Genomic DNA, 20,183 nt, shown 5'->3' with positions numbered 1-20,183 from the left:
GAGAGAGAGTCACAAAATGGCAGCCAATGACAGAAATATCATACTGTTTCTCTTAAAGTGCTTAAATAGCATTTAGGCAATAAGTAATAATAGTGAGAGAAAATTCACTTGCCCAACTTGAATGACTGACAGCAAGCGCTCCTAGAAAGTAGTGATTAGGCAATCCTGAAAAAAAGAAATCATGGTGGTGCAGCAGAGTTAAAATGGCGGCCGTTATGTGGAAAAACGGCTCTCGTCTTCAAAAGTGACGAAAACAGGAGTAAAACGGCAGGTAATGAGTGCAAAAGTTTCCCGCTATGGACACAGTTCACACACCTGCATCTTTAACCTTGAAGAGAGGCGCTCTCCATTCAAAACGGAGCTTCGTAAGGAGGGCCGGCACGGAGCTCCGGAATCACGCCGCCATCTTGGTTGGCGTCAAAGCCACCCCCCCCCCAGACATTTTCTCTAAGAACATCAATTTGTCATGATTCTGGGCATAGACATTACCCAATACAATTTCCCATCCAAGTAGCCTACCTCGTACTAATACGAATCAACCCTCCGGTTCTACCATTGTTCTCTGCATCATGAAGGGGGTGCCAGCTCATATCCAAATCAAAGCCCCTTGAGAGAAGGCTGAATAAGAACTTGCATACACTTGTCCACGCCATTTTCATCGTAGCTTATCCCCCTCTTCTGCTGTCAGGTGGGTTTTTTCCATCATAACAATGTGTGCCCCTCTTCTATTAATGCAGCTATGTATTTTTTGGCACTTAACTGGGGATCCCAGTCCGTGGACTTTCCATGTCAGCATTTTAAACTGTTGGGGAACTTGCGCTATTGGAGCTATAGCCATCTTGTTGTGGTTTGTGTCTCCTCCCCTACCCCCACTCCCTCCCCTCTCACACCATATTGATAATAGCACCACAGGACAATCACTAAACTTTATAAACAAGTAACCCCCCCTCCCTTGGGCAGTGTCGCAACGGCTTGCAGCCCAAACCTGTAACAGTAGTAAAAGAATAAAGAAAATAGATGACTCTTGCCATGTTCATGTGGGAGTCAATCTAGTTGGGGGTGTGGTTGGTAATTCCATTTGCGCTGAGCCCCTCAGAGTTTATTGTTCCTAATCAGACATCAAAGCCAGAGTTCTCTCCTGCAGTTTCTTTCAGATCTCAAAAAGAGTCCCCGTTACCTATCCTCCACCATTAACCTCAGCAGAGCTCCTGCCACCCAGTTCCATTCTTCCTATTCCTCCCCATATTCCCAATTAACAGTACGTATCTCCTCACGGTGGTTCAAATAATGTCATCCACCGAGCCCTGTGTCACCACTGGTAGCTGCATGTCACTCTTTATTGACTCTCCAGAGTCTGAACCTTCCGTTTCATGATCAGTAGACATGGTCGTCCCTGTCCCCTTCACGGGAGACTACATGATCTCCGCCACCGCCTGTATTGCTGTGCGATGTTCTGGTGCCGTTTGTGACGAGGTAGGTTTCTGCACCGGTGGTCTGCGTGTTGATCTCCTGAGTCATCTGCTTTGTGGTTTGGGGCCTGCTTTCTCACTTTTCTGTTGAGCTGCTGGTTGTTCTCCTGATTTCTACATTTCCAGAGACTCCCATGCTTCTTCTGGGGATTCATAAAAATAAGTGTTGCCGTCTATTTGCAATCTGAGTTTGGCTGAATATTGCAGCGAGTACTGTATGCCTTCTTTCCATAGGGTTTTCTTAATTTCTAGGAAGTAGGCATGTTGCACTTGGATTTTTTACGTGAAATGTGGGCAAGCGGACGCTTTATTATTGCCAATGGTATATGGTTCATGATTGTGGGAATGCTGTATTATAGTATACCGATCCCTGTAATATAGCAATCGTGCCACCACTTGGCACTGAGGTCTGCCAGGTGCCAGAGGCTGTGAGGGGACCCTATGAGCCCTTTCAAGCGCAAAGTATTTTGAGAGTCCTTCCTGCATCACTGTCAAAGCCATGTTTCTACGTGTGTGACCATGTCCGTGCCTTGTGCCCCTTCTGGTATTCCTACCACCCTGATATGGTTTTGCTGTTTTCGACCTTCTGTGTCTTCAGCCCTTCTCTCTAATGTCACCACCCTGGCAGTAAGGTTGGTCAGTTGATGTAGTGTGGTCTTGTGCTCCGGCACCAGCTCTTCCATTGTCAGTTCCACCTCTTTCATCTGGTCCACAAGTTTGTGGTGTTCTGCTTCCAATAGACCAAGACCAACATATATAGTTCCTATGTCCTGTTGTAGGGTAGCCTTTCTGTCAGGGATTGCTGCTAGTATTTTATCCAGGTGCAGGTGGTTGATTGGTCTTGACCTTCGGTTGCTTCAGTTTATAAGTGTCCTGTTGCTTGAGAGAGGTCCCCTCTTTCTGGTAAACCGCTTCCCTGCTTAGGCTTCATTTTACCCATGTTGTCCTCCTGGGCAGACACATATTTGAGCCGGCTACTGTACCCACAGTTGCGTGGTTTCCTAGTGTCTCAGTTCTCAGTCTTCACTTCAGAGGTAGTTTCAGGGGTGCCACCGATATTCCCCCCTTTGGACCTCTGGCGTCTGTTATGTGTAACTTCTAGATACGGTCTTTGACTAATGCTGGGTGAGAGCCTCCTCATGTTTGTACCATGTGATCCATGTCCCACACTTATAAATTACTGATGCGGCAGAGTCAACTGCTCCGGTCAGACGTTCATGCCTTTGTGACATCTTCCGTACTAGAGGTTCTTCCTACAGTTCTGAGCAGCTATAAGTATACAGCACGGTAGGTCTTGTCTCACCAGGGTGTGGTTCTAGTGCTGTTTCCAGCCTGATCGGGGGTTGCTCCCCCCTCTAGGGGATCCACTGTCTCTGTGGGTACAATACGGTGGGTCAGCAGCCCCTCTCTATGCGGGCGAGTTTGCCATTTCTGTGTGCAGCCCGGAGGAGCGGGCCTTCGCCAACGGATTTGCCGCGACGTCACACTCCTCTGGTCTCATCTTTCGCCGTTCTTAGCCATGATCACCCCGTGATTGTGGGGATCATCTGGGGCCTTCGGTTCTTCCACCACCCCTCAGGTAGCTATAGACTGTCCATAGTGTTTGGCTCACCCGTTAGTTCCCTCCAGGCTATGCGCGTATCTCTTACGGGCCCCCCTTACTTTGTGTTGTGTCTCGCTTCCACGCGATCAGGCCCAGTGCCCCCGGGACTCCACTTCCAACCCCGGGCTTACCTCAATTTTAGGGTCCGCTTGTCTTCCAGCTCTTAAATCGAGTGTACTCGTTTCACTCTGCAGCCGTACCGCTGCTCGTCCCGCGATGTTCTGTCTCCAGGCCGGGCCATCTTCTTTTAAGTCGGCCGAGTTGCCATGCTGCAGCCGTCACTCCCTTTATCCTTAGCATGGTTTCCGGATCTCTTCAAGCGACTTCTCGCCGCTCGCATGACTCTCTGCTGGGCGCTGGCTGTTGCCTGTGTTCTTGCGGCCTGCGTTCGTTACGCAGTCACCGCGACGCCTCACTAGGCCCCAGGCAAAGGTGCTGAGCCACAACCAAGATTGCTTACGATCATCTTCAGGGACATCTGTGGCTGCCCTCGTTGGATTGGGTCACCCCTCCCCCCCGTACGCTGCTCACTTCTCCACTATGATGCGCGTGTGCATTCGTGGTGTTCAGGATTATAGGGCCTGGGCTGGTACGGAGCTCCTCACTGAGTGTCTGCTCCGGTTGCCATCTTGGCCACGCCTCCCCTAAAATTGTCACAATGTTGGCCCGATAATATTATGTCTCCTGCTCTAATAACAGCTTTGCACCTACCTATACAATTGTTAATTTATTGATATTTGTAGTACTGTACTGGTACTTTCTCAACTTAGAAATGAAAAGAATAATACTTCTGTTAAAGGCAGTAGCACATTGCTCTACAGAGGCCCAATCATGAGCGTGTGCAGTTGTGCTCCTTTTTAATATGATTTCAAACGTTTAACTCAGAAAGAGGCGATCATTTACTGAGCTGTACTGCCAGTTGCACATGCACAGTCTCTGAGAAATTCTATTTTCGAACTTGAAGGAATGAGGGCTGCCTTCAATTTTCCTAGCTTGCTTAGCTTTCCACATAAGTGCCTTAGCCTGCGGTTTGTGTGAACTCATTACTCACTACCCGTTTGTCTTCTGTGCTAGCCTAATGTTTGTACTCGCAGACTGTGATTTTTCCTCCTCCATTCAGCATCTGACTTATTCATCCCAAACTGTAGGTTGCTCTTTCTAGACTACACTGTAATCTTAACGTTCTACTCACTTTCCAGCTCGTAGCCTATACAGAGCCTTCCTGACGTTTACCCGGTCTACCAGCTGATGCAAACGTTGCTATTGCCCTCCAACTTATAGAACTGAAGTGCCTTTTAAGAAGTTGTTTGACAATATTTGAAAAACAGAATTTTACATTGAAAGGAAATTTATTAATGAGAAAGTGTAGTGTTGCGGTCTAGTTGACCGGCGGTCACGTAACTCGCTGCAAAGGATTGTGGGAGTGACGTGATGCCGGCCGCATCCAAGATCGCGGCGCGGAGGTGAGCAGGCCAGCTCTCCCCATACTCTTTGGTAATAAAGTATGCAGAAGCTCACCTACCTGTCTCCGACCCTCCTTCCGGTGGGGCATTATCCTTAGACACCACAGTCGCGACGAGGTGGAGGAACCCGATACTGGTCCGACGGCAGACCAGGTAGAGGAGAGCCAGTGCATGCATTGTGGTGGGCACCCATTGCTCACTGCGCTCCACCAGGCCTGATCTCATTAGGGGCAGCTGATGCCTCGGTGTGTAATCTGCACGCATTTCGACATGCAGCACACGCCCCACTCTGCACAGCGAGGCCCGAGTCGCAGGGGTGGCTACCTTCTTCACCGGGTGAATTCGGCACACCATCTAACACCCCGCTGCTCTCCATGGGATCATGCTGCCCATCTTCGTCCTGAAGGCCCCGTGCAGGCCTCCTGCAGCCTCACTGCTACCACAGCCACCAGCTGCATGCCAACTGGTGCAAGGGGCGTCTAGTACACAGCGCCCTGCAATCAGCACATCAGCACTCTGGGCCGTCCGTGCTTCTGTAGGGGTTGTCCCTATCCAAGACCACAGCAGTCTCAACTGTCTTTACGCACTCCGTGAGGATCCACCACCTTCCATACCGCACGCACCATGTGCGCCCAAAACTTTTCTTTAACCAACCTGGTGCCCTTCCTGCCTAAGCCTGGGGAACCAGCCATGAAGTGGGCCAACTGGAAGGGGTATTTCTTGAACTACCTTTCAGCGTTGGAGGATGAAGGTGAGGAGGAGTTCTCTAGCAAACATCGGAAAAAAATCCTCCTCCATAATCTGGGGCCGGAAGGTTTGCGCGTTTACGACCAAATGGTAAAGAAGCCCAGGGCGTCATCTGATGAAGAACGTGTTCCAACACGCCCTCGACGACCTAGACAACCATTACCAGCCAGTGATATGCACGGCCATTGACCATTACAACTTCTTCCAATGCAAACAGGCGGACTACGTAGCAGCCCTCAAGAAGCTGGCCCTCAACTGCAAGTTTGGCACCCTGCACGACGACCTCATACTGGACCAAATCATTATGCACACTACCCACTCGAGTATCCAGGAAAAGCTCTGGGTTAGTGGTGAAGCGCCCCTTCTGGAGATCATCGCCATAGTAAAGCAAGCTGAGTTATCCAAACGGTGCGCACTAGCCGCCAAGAAGGACACGGCACAACAAGCCACAGTGTGCAAGATCACCGACCGGAAAGTTCCACCCTCAAAATCCATGTCAGACTCCGGATCCGCCTCCACAAGGAAATCTATGTCCAAATCCAGGGGCCCCAGTCGCGCCCCTCAAAGCATGCAAGGACCCTGTTACCGCTGCGGCAGCCACTCCCACATGACGAACGAAAAGAAGTGCTCAGCGTTCCACGTTAAGTGCTCCTTCTGCGGCATCACAGGACATTTCAGCAAAGTCTGCAGACGGAAGCCCAGAAGCGCTGCTGTCAAGTACATCCAGGATAACTCCGATGATCAAGATGGAGCAGACCTATCTGACCAAGATAGCATCCTTTGTATCGACAACCACATCCTGGGCATTGGGGGTGTCACAACCAAAAACCCTTCCTGCAAATTGGTAATTGGGGGCGTTCACGTCGCCATGGTGGCTGACTCCGGTTCACCATACACAATCATCCAAAAGCAGATTTAGGACCGGGACTTCACCCACGCGGTGGGGGACCATCTTCTCCCCACGGACGTCCATCCAGTCACATACACTGGGGAACAGATCCCTATGGTGGGGTTCCGGCAGCTCCTGTTTGAATTCAAAGGCAGGCAAACGACAGCGAAGTTGTACGTCGCACAGAAAGGCCCATCGGTCCTGGGCTGGGCTGACCAAGGAGCCCTGGATATCCAACTCAAAGCTGGTGGTGACACTCAAGTGCTACTGATGGAAGACACGTCGGCACCTGCCTCGCTCCAACAGAGTTCCCCACAACTTCAGCTACCAAATCGGGAAGATGTCCAAGTTCTCCCACAAGATTGTGCTTAAAGATGGTGCGGTACCAGTCTCCCACAAAGTCCGGAACATCCCATTCAACCGCCGAGAGGCGGTGCAGCTCGAACTTAAACGTTTGGAAGACAGCAGCATCATCGAACCAATTGAATGCGCCCTTGGTGGTGGCGTGCAAACAGAGTGGGAAGATTCGCCTTTGCATCGATCTCCATGAACTCAATAAGAACATCATTGTGGACAAGATCCCATTGCCCAAAATAAACGAACTGCTATCCCAGACCAAGGGCGTCAAGTGGTTCTCCACTATCAACCTCAAAGCCGCCTACCACCAAGTGTCGCTCCACCCGTCCTGCCGAAAACTCACATCCTTCTTCATGCCCTTTGGCTGCTACAGGTTCAGACGATTGCCTTTTGGTCTCGCATCCGCGGCTGCCGTGTTTCAAAAACTCATGCATAAACTTTTCAAAGGGGTTCATGGAGTCCTCTGCTTTCAAGATGACATCCTCGTCATGGGGAAGTCCAAGGCCGAACACGATACCATCTTGCACACTGTTCTACACACGTTGGCAGCTAATGGCCTCACGGCGGAACTAGAGAAGTGCAAATTTGGTCTCCGCAAAGTGACCTACCTGAGACATGAAATCAGCGACACGGGAATCTCTCCCAAATCGGCAAATGTGGAAGCCATCATGTCCGCGCCACCCCCCAAAACCAAAGAAGATGTCCGCTTGTTCCTGGGGCTGGCGGAGTTCTGTAGCAAATTCATCAGGAACTTCGTGACCAAAACACACAGCCCACACCAACTGCTTAAAGAGAAGACGGCCTTTTCCTGGTCGGAGGAGTCAGAAGCGGAATTCTCTGCCATCAAAAAAGACATCTGCGAGGCCATCCCCTTACATGGCTTTGACGGCGCCGCACCTAGCATCCTGACCACAGATGCCAGTGACAAATGGCTGGGAGCAGTCCTCTCCCAGAGAGCTACTGATGGCACTGAGACCAGGGTAGGGTTCGCCTCGCGATCCCTCACCCCCAGTGAAGAGAAGTACAGCGTGATTGAGAAGGAAATGCTGACATCCATCTGGGCCATGGAGAAATTCCGACAATACCTGTGTGGTCCCGATTCACAAGCCCCTGATCAAAGTCCTCACATCCAGCAGCAATGTGACAGCCACCCCGCGCATCGCAAAAATGACACTCCGTCTTTTGAACTTTGTCTACGATGTGGAGTACATCCCCAGAACACAGAACAGGGTGGCGGACTGCCTCAGCAGGGCAGCATCCATGGAAGGATGCCATCAGATTGGGACGACTACAGCGTCGCATTCATGACGGATCACGAACACGCCATCAGTGCCCAGGACTGGGCAGACGCATATGTGCAGGACACGTAACTCTCACAAGTCAAGCTGCATGTCACGCACGGCTGGCCAGAGAAGAAGCACACCAAAGACAACGTCAGAAAATACTGGGAAGTCCGCGATGAACTCTCCATTAGCGACGACTCCATATTTCTGCTGCGGGGCAACAGAGTGGTGCCCCCGATGGCTCTATACAACCGCATTCTCCACATCAACCACAAAGGCCATTTGGGCATAGTAAAAGCCAAAAGGCGTATGAAACTGCTGTACTGGTGGCCCGCCATGGACAACCAAGTGGAGAGGTTCGTGAGAACATGGGACCATTGTGTCATAGCTGACAAAACTCTCGTCACCCTAAGACCCCCCATGGGAGAGTTCTCCACTCCCAACAACCCTTGGGAGGACTTATCCATTGACATTGTAGGTCCTGTCCTAGATACATGGGGTACACCCAAACACCTCATCGTTGTGGTGGACCGCTACTCAAAGTGGCCAGAATTCATAATCAGTGAGTCTGTAGACTCCGACGCCATCATCACCTTCCTCACCAACATCTTCCTGAGGGGAGGCATCACCAAGACCATCATAAGCGACGACGGACCCCAGTTCACATCATCCAAATGGACAGCCTTCACCACCGGCAACGGTATCCAGACAAAACGCACACCGGTATACCACCCAGCGGGCAACGGCCAAGTGGAACACTTCAACCGGATGATCATGGGCTCGATCCAGGCAGCCATTAGCGCAGAAAAGAACTGGGAGTCTGAAGTACTGCATCTCACCCACCCTCACAGGCTACAGCCCGTTCAAGATCCTAAGAGGCAGAGAACCTTTTAGCAGAGACAATACAGCCTGGATGACCATGCGACTCCAAAGCAAGTGGTCCCCAGCCATCGTCCGCAGCAACATAGAAAAGGCACAACGCATCTACTAGGCGCATAATAACGGAACAATGTGCGCAAAGCTTCACTAGCGGCAGGTGACTGGGTCCAAGTCAAGAAGGGCCAAGCTGGTCCGAAGGAAAACAGCAAATTCAGTGAGCCCTTGCGGGTCATGGACATATACACCCGCTCTGCCTTGTTGAGCGACGGCAAGGTGTGGTCACAGTCCAGAATGGCCAAATGCAACGAGATCTTGCAGTGGGGCACGGACAACAGCGATCTAGAAGAAGGAGACAGCACCGCAGGAGTAGCAGCGCCTTCCGGTGAGTGAGGAAATAAAGACTGGCAACAGGAGCGAGGCCAGTCCCTCAGCCACTGCAGAAGGACAATCAGCCAGGCGGCAAACGCCGTGTCTGCCCAGCCAGGATGCAGACGAGACAGCTACCCCGCGTGAGACACCTGATGCTCAGGGTAGAGACCTGGAAGAGAGCACGAGGTCAGCCAGACCCCACAGAGGAAGAGAACAAGAGATTGGAACGCACACCCACAAGGGCCTTGCTGTGAAGCTACCGAAACATTTCAGTGACTTTCAGTTGTGAATCTCTCTCTCTCTCTCTCTCTCTCTCTCTCTCTCTCTCCATCTCGCTTCCCCTCCCCTTGTCCTTAGCCTTCACGTACTGTTCATTGTTGTTGCTGTTAAGGGGGAAGATGTATAGTGTCGCGGTCTAGTCGACCGGCGGTCACGTAACTCGCCACAAAGAATTTTAGCAGTGACGTGAAGCCGGCCGCATCCAAGATCGCAGCGCGGAGGCGAGCAGGCCGGCTCTTCCCGTACTCTTTGGTAATTAAGTATGCAGAAGTCCACCTACCTGTCTCCGACCATCCTTCCGGAGGGCATTATCCTCAGACACCACAGAAAGCACTTCTTGCATGGAGTCCCTTTTGCTGAGATGTATGTGTGATCTGCATTTGGGCAGATAAAATCCTGCAGGTGAAGATTTAATTGCTCTTCCTTCTAAGGATGGTTAAGCAGTTTGTTGATTAATAGTAAGCCTGGGCAAAGCACTACGCTACCCTCGCATAGTTTGCGAAGTTTGCACTACTTCGCACTACGCGAATTGCACGTAGCACTGTGCAAACACGCGTAGCGTAGTGCAGCGGTAATTTTTGGCTTGCTCGCGGTCCTCAACATCAAGTTTGCGACCGCGAGCAAGCAAAATGACATCCCGGTGAGACTTTTTCCTCGTTTGAGATCAGCAACATCAAGTTGCCGATCGCGAGCTTTGAAAATAAACCTCCTGGCGAGCTTCTCAACGCGAGGAGGTCAGGTTTCTCATTGCTATTGGTCGCGTATGCTCGCGACCGCTCGCGATGAGAAACTACCAGTCCACGTTGAGAAAGGTGCAGCTCGAGTAGAAATCTACTCGAGTGGCAGAAAACGACCGCTTGCACTGTGCAAGATGCAGTTTGCACTGATTGCACAGTGCAGACAAGCATCCGGCACTGTGCAATCAGTGTGAACAGCATCTTGCACAGTGCACTATGCAGTTTGTGAAGCATCGCATAGCTCGCGTAGTGCGAAGTGCACTTCGCGTAGCTATGTGTAGCGCTACTTCGCAAACTACGCCCAGGGTTAATTAATAGTATTGTCCCTTGACATCCTTGATGGAGTAGTGTCCAGTACATTGGAAAATGTACTATTGTCTTTTGGCACACTATTACTTCTAAACATACAAGTACTGTATTTAAGGTTCTCATGACAGAGAGGATGTAGCCTTACGGCTAGAGCGGTCGACTTCGAAGCTGTGAACCGGGTTCGATTCGTGGCAGCGACCCTTAACATCCAGTGATTCTGGGCAAATCACTTAATCTCCCCGTGCTTAACAAAAATGAATATGTCCTACTGTAACGAAGCTGGTGCTCATTTAAAGCGCTCTGATACCCGATGTCTCGGATCTGGCTTGCGCTATATAAAACTAAAAAAAAATGGCAAATAGGTTGAGAATAGCTGCTGAATGTTCGAATTATATCAGTCATTTTTAAATACAGTCCAGAGGTAAACATGATTCTACAGGATTAAAGGTTTTGTTTTAGAGTCTGATTAATGCTCATTGTGTGACTTGTCTTCTGCTGTTTCAGTGTTAAACCCTGCAAAAATGGGAAGCACGTAGAGGCAATGATGGGTAACTACATTAGCAAATCAGGGTAGGTAGGAAATGAGCCCAACACATTATGCGCCATTTAACTTTGAAGGATTGAAATCTGAAAGTGGCATTGTCAGTCGATTCTCTCTCCATAATCAGGTTTAAGGAAATACTAAGAAATATATTGACTGTTGTTAAAAAAATGTATGCAAGCTCAGGGTCAAATTGGGGTTTATGTCTGCTTTATGTGGTTAAAAGTTCTCGGAGGGTCGAAAATGTATGAATAAAAAACGCATAGAATTATACAGCTGTAAATTGTGATCACATTTGTGTAATCTTTTAGCGTGTGCAGGGTTAGTCCAATACATGTGTCTTTTTACAATATGTATATAATTAGTTGTTTGAAACAAAAAAAGAGAGGTACAGTTGCAGGATTATGGTGGTCTCTGGAGGTGAAATGAAAGGTGTTTTCTGAAAGTTAAGTCGGACACAACTGCTATTGGTATTCTGGGAACTTTCCTACCCCTCGTTTCAGAAGTTTTGAAGGCAATGGCAGGAGCCCTTTCCTCTGTATGCAGTTTCCACTCCTTGTTCTTTCAGTTGTATGGCAGAAAATTGACAAAAGAAATATTAATTTGCAGAAATTGAGTGTCCACTGTATTGACTACCAAAATATTGTGAAGGTCAGTATAGAAAGATCAGTATTGATTAAGTATTGTTAACTCCATTACTACATACCTTGAAGAAGATATACATAAATATATATATTCTCCAACAAAAGTCCCTGCTTACAGGAACATGACAGGAGCACTCACAGGCTTTCATTAGAATTATTTATTTCACCAGCATGACGCGTTTCAGCCGCCAGGCCTTTATCAAATGCTTATATGATGAAACAGATCAATGGTGTTCCAAGGTTTAAATAGTTCACTGTGCTCCCCCTCTGTTGTCATGGCAAGAAAAAAAGGACTGCATTTGCATCATAGTCCCTTTGTTGTTTTTCACGGCGCCATTATGGAGTGTGAGTCGATTGCATTAAAATCCCATAGTGGTGATGTTTTACTTCATATGTTGCCCTTCAAAGTAAGCTTCCATTTACGTAATGGGTTAACTAATCAAGCTTCACACATTTTCTTTTAATTATGCCACTGTTCGTTTCATTCAGGGTGCAGTTCTATTTGTGATGCTATTTTTAAACCATGCCTTTCGTCAGCCACTCTATGCACATCAGAATTTTTGTACCTGAAAGCGTCGATTTAAGTAATCACTGCTTTTCCATGTGGTCATGTCCCAACTTCATCGTTAGCAGGTACATTATTCATTTGGCTGGGGCGGTTCTGGCAGTTTTCATTTCATGTTCCCACAACTCAAATGCCAAACAAACTGTCGAACTCCTTGCGTGATGGTGCCTTCTTCGTGCATTTGGCTTTGCACGCTTTAAATTCTCCAACAAAAGTCCCTGCTTACAGGAACATGACAGGAGCACTCACAGGCTTTCATTAGAATTATTTATTTCACCAGCATGACGCGTTTCAGCCGCCAGGCCTTTATCAAATGCTTATATGATGAAACAGATCAATGGTGTTCCAAGGTTTAAATAGTTCACTGTGCTCCCCCTCTGTTGTCATGGCAAGAAAAAAAGGACTGCATTTGCATCATAGTCCCTTTGTTGTTTTTCACGGCGCCATTATGGAGTGTGAGTCGATTTGCATTAAAATCCCATAGTGGTGATGTTTTACTTCATATGTTGCCCTTCAAAGTAAGCTTCCATTTACGTAATGGGTTAACTAATCAAGCTTCACACATTTTCTTTTAATTATGCCACTGTTCGTTTCATTCAGGGTGCAGTTCTATTTGTGATGCTATTTTTAAACCATGCCTTTCGTCAGCCACTCTATGCACATCAGAATTTTTGTACCTGAAAGTGTCGATTTAAGTAATCTTGGAACACCATTGATCTGTTTCATCATATAAGCATTTGATAAAGGCCTGGCGGCTGAAACGCGTCATGCTGGTGAAATAAATAATTCTAATGAAAGCCTGTGAGTGCTCCTGTCATGTTCCTGTAAGCAGGGACTTTTGTTGGAGAATTTAAAGCGTGCAAAGCCAAATGCACGAAGGAGGCACCGTCACGCAAGGAGTTCGACAGTTTGTTTGACATTTGAGTTGTGGGAACATAAATATATATATATATATATATATGGCCCTAGTATTTCTGGAGTGAGGTGGCCCAGAGAAGGGTCATAATTTGCTCCCACATGCCATAGACTGCCTTTCGGGGAATGAGCTGCCACCAGTGAAGGGAGGAGCTTGTAGTCGGTGGATGCCCAGAGCATAGGTAAAGCTCAGAACACTGGGAATACCACTCTCAAATGAAGGGTCCAGAGGCCCAGATGGAGGGGCAGGAGGAGGAAGGACTCCCCCCTGACCTCTGCTCAGCCTCAGGGTACAGCCCCAGTATGAGGAGGGCCAGTACCAGGCTACCTCTGGACTGGTGGGAAGAAGAGTGGAAGAAGGGTTCCTCACGCCTGGGGCTGGTTCCCCTACTCTGAGAAACCACAAAGTTCAGAGGTCCCTGGAAGGCCGGGGGCCTGGCTCTTGACAATGACAGCTGTCAGTGGCCTCTGTTGGTTGCTGTCCTTATTGGCAGAGTTTTCCTTGGGTTTATGACAGAAGTTTGATCCGAGGGGTGGAATGGGCCTCATCATTGTGTTGTCCATGCTAGGACTTCTGCCTACTGGGATGCTTCTGTGAGCAAGTTAAGGATACAAGCTGTACAGATGGGGGTCCACAGGTGAGGACAAGGGTTCCCATGGGTCAGCCCAGTAACTCAGGAGAGTGTAGACAGAGGGAACCAACTAAATTCAGGAGGGCATAGAACTGAAAAATGCGTCTGCAATAGAAGGACATTGTACACATTCAATCGCCTGAGTATGGAAGCCCATCAATGCATTGATTAGTCTACCCTGGAGGGGGTCATGTTGGACCTGGCCCTCTCTGCAGGGTCACCTACAAAATTTTGCCTTTACCCTCCACTTTTTTGCTGAATCAGTTTTGTTGATCTATGCACTTTAGCACTGATTAGCGTTGGCAAAATGCTTGTGCTCCCTCCTTTAAACATGGTAGGATTGACTTACATCTGTTTGGCTCATTTAATTCACTTATAAGTCCCTTGTGGAGAGGTATACCATATGCTGAGAGCCTCTAAATTAAACATTACTAGCAGGCCTGCAGCACTTATTTTGCCACCCACTTTAGTAGTCCCTTAAAGCATGTCCCAGGTCTGCCATTTTCTGCCTGAATGCAGTTTTAAACTGCCAATTCGACTTGGCAATATAGTCGCCAAGCTTCAAACTCCACTTTTATTGCACATAAGTCACCCCTAATTTGGGCCCTCCGTAGCCCTTAGGGCATGGTGCACTGTAATTAAAAGGTTGGATATGTACTTTTAAGTTTTACATGTCCTGTCAGTGAAAAAACTCCTGAATTCTTTTTTCACTACTGTGAGGCCTATATGTCCCACAGGATTACATTGAGTTGCCCTATTACATTTAATCAGTGCTAACTTTTGATTCGGGACAGATGAGCATTTCATGTTTTGTATCTATGAATTTAATGGTAAAGTTTGATTTTTAATTACAATGTTGAAAATGCCACTTTTAGAAAGTTGGGGCCAGATGTACAACTGTTTTTTACAGTCGCAAAGGAGATTTCAGCCCCTTTGCAACCGGAAAATAGGTCAGCCCAATGTACTAACCCCATTTTGCGAGTCGCTAATCAATTAGCAACTCAAAAAATAGGGTTAGCGACTCGCTATTAGGAATGGGCGTGCCAAGGGCATCCCTTCCTAACAGCGACTCCACAACCTATGTATGAATGTTTTGCAACCACAATTGCAGTTGCAAAACACTCACAGTTTACCACCTTTCTCAGAAGGGTGGTAAACCAGTTGCAAACAGGAAGGGGTCCCCAGGGGACCCCTACCCCTTTGGGAATGAATGCACAAATATTTGTAAGGGCTGCCAGTGGTCCCAGGGACCACTGCCTGCCCTTAAAAAATGAAACTGAAATGTTTCATTTTTATTTTTTAAATGCATCCCGTTTTCCTTTATGGAAACCAGGCTGCATTACAAAAAACTGCTTTATTGACAAAGCAGTCCCAGAAGGCCACCATCCCTGGGAGTGCTAACCATTCCCAATGGAGTCGCAAATTGAGACAGCCTCATTAATATCCATGAGGCATGCAATTTGCAACCCCATTGGGAATCGCAAACAGTGTCTGAGACACTGTTGTACATTGGATTTTGCGACTCACAACTTGCAACTCTCAATTTGTCGCAATTTGTGAGTCAGATATGCCAATGGTTGTACATTTGGCCCTTGGTGTTTTCCTGCCTCTTTCTGCCTGCAGCCTCTCCTGGGTCACATGAAAGGGTGTAACTGACAGTTAGAGGTTTGAACTCCTGCCAGACAGTCACACAATTGAGGGATTAGGTGGATTAGGTTTGCCTGAATGGGCCTTCTGCTGGTAGGATATTGTGCTGTCTTAGGCATAGCCCCATTTGCAATGGAATAAGCTGTGCTCTGATTTCACAAAAAGGGCCTGTCACCTCCACATTGTCTCTGCAACCAGCTTGGAGCCAAGGCAGGGGAGTCAGCAAATTCCAAACACTTCAAAGAGAAACCTTTTGAAACTTCTCCCAACTATAAAGAAGGCACCAAGTATTCAAATAGGGTCCTCAGGCCCACCCGTCAGTTCACTTTCTAGACCTGTGGAAGGACTCTTGGAGGACTGTCTGCTTCTTTTGCCTGCTGTGTTCTCCATAAGGCTGTTTTGTTGCACCTAGAAGGACTTCTTTGCTGCCTTTATCCTGCTTTGAGCCCTCAGAGGTCAGTCCTGCTGTGTGAGCTCTGCTTCTTCAACTGAGCCCAGGACCTTCCGAGTGACGACAATGGCTAGTCGGCTGGCTTCCTGTTCAGAGCCACAGGGACATAAAAGGCTTCCTCCATCTTCAACCCACACCTAGACTCAGCCTGAGTGAGTTGTGGACCCTCAAGTGGTGTCTCACCAGTCCTGGACCCTTGATTGTGGTGCTAAAGGTGCCCAGATAGCCAAAATCCAAAACATGGAACTGAAAAAATGTTTGGCTAAAAACTGCTCTGAGAAACAAGGGAAAACCTGGATCAACCTGCTCGTCGATCTGCCCATAGTCATTGCCTTTTGGCATGACTTCACAGCTGCTCCCACTTCATTCTTCTCCGCAGCAGCAAATACTGTGAATCGGTCCTTCACCAAAGTGTGACCTCCTGGAATTGTCTTTGGCAATATCCTCCTGCTTTATCCTCGTGGAGATTTTCAACTTGCATAAAAGTGACTCAGTCCGAATGTAGAAATCTTCACCGTGACTTCGTCCAGTGGCTCCCAGATGACGACGATCCCTCCTCGAGCACTCCTTGAAGCCTCGCCCCACTGAACTTTACCTTCTCAGAAAACTTTCCTTGAAAATTCTTCCAAGCCTGAAGCTAAGCACCAACCAGGCCCAATCCACTTCTTGTATCCAACCTGTGCTCCATCGCGCTCGGTCATATTTTTTCACTTTGAACCAGTCTCGTGAAAATAGATGTCCACGGTTGGCCCTTTGATATTTTAGGTGCTAGTTTTTACTTAAAACTTTAAAAATCCATAACTCTGGTTCTACTAATTACAGTAAATTGTAATAAATTGTTTGACACCAAAAGAACAAAAATCGATGTTTCAAAATTGGTGTGGGATTTTTCTAGTGTTGTGTTTTTACTTTATTACTGTTTGTGTGCTGCAAAAATACTTTACACATTTCATCTAAGTTAATCGTGATTGCTTTTCGTGCCATGATACCTAGGGTGAAGCACAGGTTAATTTGGTGATTTTCATGGTTCACCTGGCCAGGGATTGTGGCTGTTGTTTTACCGGGGCTCATACTCCTGTCAACTGACAACCCAATTTCTCACATACATGATATGTGATACTTCATGCAATCAGGGCATGTAAATTAAATACTGCTAGTGGGCTTTCAGCAATGCTGCTAGTGGGCATGCAGTATTTAACCCACTTAAGTAGCACTTACTAACATGTCTTAACCCCTTCCATGCTGCGCAGATTCCGCCGCTGTGCTGACGGAATCTTGCGCGGGCGTGGTCATGACGGAACGGTTCCGTCATGAGCACAGCTCAACCGTGGCTCATGACGGAACCGTTCCGTCATGAGCACCGAAGGGGTTAAGCCTGCCATTATAAACAGTAGTGCACTATTAAAACTGCCAATTCAACATGGCAAAATAATCTTTTCCCAGGCCTAAACCTTCCTTTTTATGAATACATATAAGTAATCCCTAATGTAGGCCCTAAAATACCCAGAGGGCAGGGTGCATTTTAATTAAAACATGGGACATTTGTTTTGAAGTTTTACATTTTCTGGTGGTGAAAAACTCCTTAATCTATTTTCCTCTACTGTAAGATCTGTATCTCCCTTTGAATAACACTGTGTTACCTTATTACATTTAATAGGTGTCTACTTAAGATTGGGAACGGATTGGAATGTCAAGTTTGGACTCAAATAATTGTATTTCAAAATCCTCTTTAATGGTAAAGTAGGATTTTAATTCATAGTTCTAAAAATGGTACTTGGGCCACAAGAATGTGAGTAGCTTAGCTGTTGAAATTTGTGTATTTCTTCAAGATGGTAAGACAAAGGGGGCTAGGTGTTGGCAGAATTGGCCACCCTGTCAGGATGCTTGGGCAGAGCACTACCCTGCTCCACTAACATTTCAATTGGCTGCGCAGAGAACGTTTATGAAGGAACCTGACACTAGTGCTTTGCCACCCTAGACTTCTTGAAGCTTTGTCAGGGAAGGGAAGAACCTTCCAGGACCAGAATTTGGGGTCCCCCCCACTTAAAAAACTGGCACCAGGTATAAATAATGGACCTCCCAAACGACTCTTCAGTACACCCCTGGACCTGTGGACATTACAGAAGAAGGACTGCTTTTTTCCTCATAGGACTGCCCTGCTGCTTGAGACCTGCGTTATTCCCCAGAGAACTGCCCTGTTGCTTGCAGCCTGCCTTGTCCCCTAGAGTACTGTTGTGCTGCTTGAGACCTGCCCTGCTCTCTAAGAAGGAAAACTGGACCTGTTTCCTTAATCCCAGGCTACCTGAGTGAATTCAAGATTCAGTTGGCTGACGCAGGGACACCTTAAGGATTTTGGGGGCCATGGGCCAAATGTATTTTGAAGGCCCCTGTTCATAACAGCTTTGAATTTATGATCCAATTTCAACTCTTTCAAGCTTTGTGTGGCCAGGACACTGGGAGTGCACCGGCACACTCGTCCAAATTGTAAAAAGGTTTACATCTTATATTCAGGGACATTTATGTGGGTTTTCAATATTGTAACAGAGTAGCAGCTCACTAATATTACTGCAAATAATTTCTGTGACACCCTCCCATTTCTCATGTGAGGTCCCGTTTTGATCTAAATGAAACTTTGTTATGGATGTTGCATTAAACATAAACACAATATTTCTCTGCAAAATGTGTACAATAGACTGTCACATATCACCCACATCAAAAATAAATTTAAGGAAAACAGTATTCAAAACAGACTGTTTAAGAATTATTCAAGGTCATCAGGTAAAGATTCTCTGCAGAACAGAGATGGCTCTATCAGGGGGGCCCACTGAAAGGTTGGGGGCCCTGGGCCAGAGCCCACTGTGCCCATGCTTTAAAACGTCTCTGGGCTGAAGACCTATTCTTAGCTACAGAGACGTAACAATCGCCAGAGGCCTCCCTGCAACTGACCCGCTGCCTGATCCCCAAGAGGTGCTTCCCAGGTCCTGGACCCTTGGTGTGGCATCAGCTGAGATCCTCCTTGAAGAAAAGGAAAAATTCTGATGTTTTGGGCTCTTTGTGACCATGAACGGGCTCAATAGCACCAAGATCTTGCAGCCCTCGCTGACTGCCAACACAAAGTTCTGGGGAGACTGACTCTACACGCTACAGCGGGCAACAACGATGACCGGTAATGGAAGACCTGCACTTCTCACTACAGCATCGACAGGCCGCAGGAACCGCTAACATGAATCTCCAGCAATGACTGCCTGTGATGCCTGATAGGATGTTCGTACTACAGCGAAGACCATCCACAACACCCAGCCTGCTCTTCGCGTGACATCTGTGACCATTGTGCCGCTCTCCGTGCTCCTAGCGGCCTCCTCCACCATGAATGGAGCCCTTCGCATTGGTCTCTAGAAGGTAACTTTTTCTATTGCGCTCAGCGTTAACTTGTGACTTTCACTCTGCCTCGCACAACCAGGTAACGGTAAATGGCGCTTTGCACTTTTAGGTGCTATACTTACCTTAAATCTTTGAAATGGCATATCTTCATTCCACTGATTGGATTTTAGTTGTTTTGGTGTCAAATAATGTATTCAATTTTCCTAAATTGGTGTGGGATTTTACTTGTCTTATATTTTTACCTTATTACTGTTTGTGTGCTGCACAAATTCTTTACACATTGCCTCTAAGTTAAGCGTGAATGCTTTTGTGCCAAGCTACCAGAGGGATAAGCAAAAGTTGTTTTAGTGACGTTTGTGGTTCACTTTGACAAGGATTGTGGATGTTGCTTGAGAAGTGCGCACACCCCCTCAACCAGTATTCTAATTTTTCACAGAAAGAGACAATAGGGGCGTGTTTATCCAGGATATATTTCAGGGAGGCATGCCACAGATGGAGCGTGGGTGTTCCCATGCATTCACCTGTGGATTCTGACAGATTCCTAGATTAACCAACATTGGTAGACCTGGAATGTGTCAGAATTGTGCGCCACCAGAGGTGCAACGAGGAGAAATATCTTTATTTGTCCTTGTTGTTTCCTCATTTTAAGTGTGAGAGCAAGAGAGAGCTTTATAGAGGCAGTTCCCAGATGGGAGACAATGTGTACTCCCGCCCCACCCTCTGTGACTGGGGCATGAACAAGTGGTACCAGGAAGCTTGAAGATACACTGTATGACTTAAAGCAACATGGACTAAATGCTAGCGTGCTGGCTGATTGGAAAAAAAAAAGGAGATCCCCAACGTTTTTTCATGACAAGAGCCCAACAGGGAGTTGGGAGGAGAACTGCCATCAGCTTCGAAAAATTGATTGTGTGCTCTTGGACATTACGTAGAAACGTATTAAACTGATTGCCAGTGAAAAATCTGGTGTAATGTCCAGTTTTCATTCTCACGTAGATCAGAAAAATGCTTTCCCGTCAAACC

General features: G+C 47.5%; 1 protein-coding gene across 1 annotated transcript in view; it reads left to right on the top strand.

Moving 5' to 3' along the window:
- Positions 1-20,183, top strand: part of SNTG1 (syntrophin gamma 1) — a 2,687,950-nt gene that overhangs the window by 2,453,432 nt on the left and 214,335 nt on the right. The window lies entirely within an intron of this gene.

The sequence above is a fragment of the Triturus cristatus genome, chromosome 5_1 (assembly GCF_964204655.1).
Source record: "Triturus cristatus chromosome 5_1, aTriCri1.1, whole genome shotgun sequence".
Taxonomy (NCBI): Eukaryota; Metazoa; Chordata; class Amphibia; order Caudata; family Salamandridae; genus Triturus; species Triturus cristatus.
This window is presented reverse-complemented; position numbering and strand designations above follow the sequence as displayed.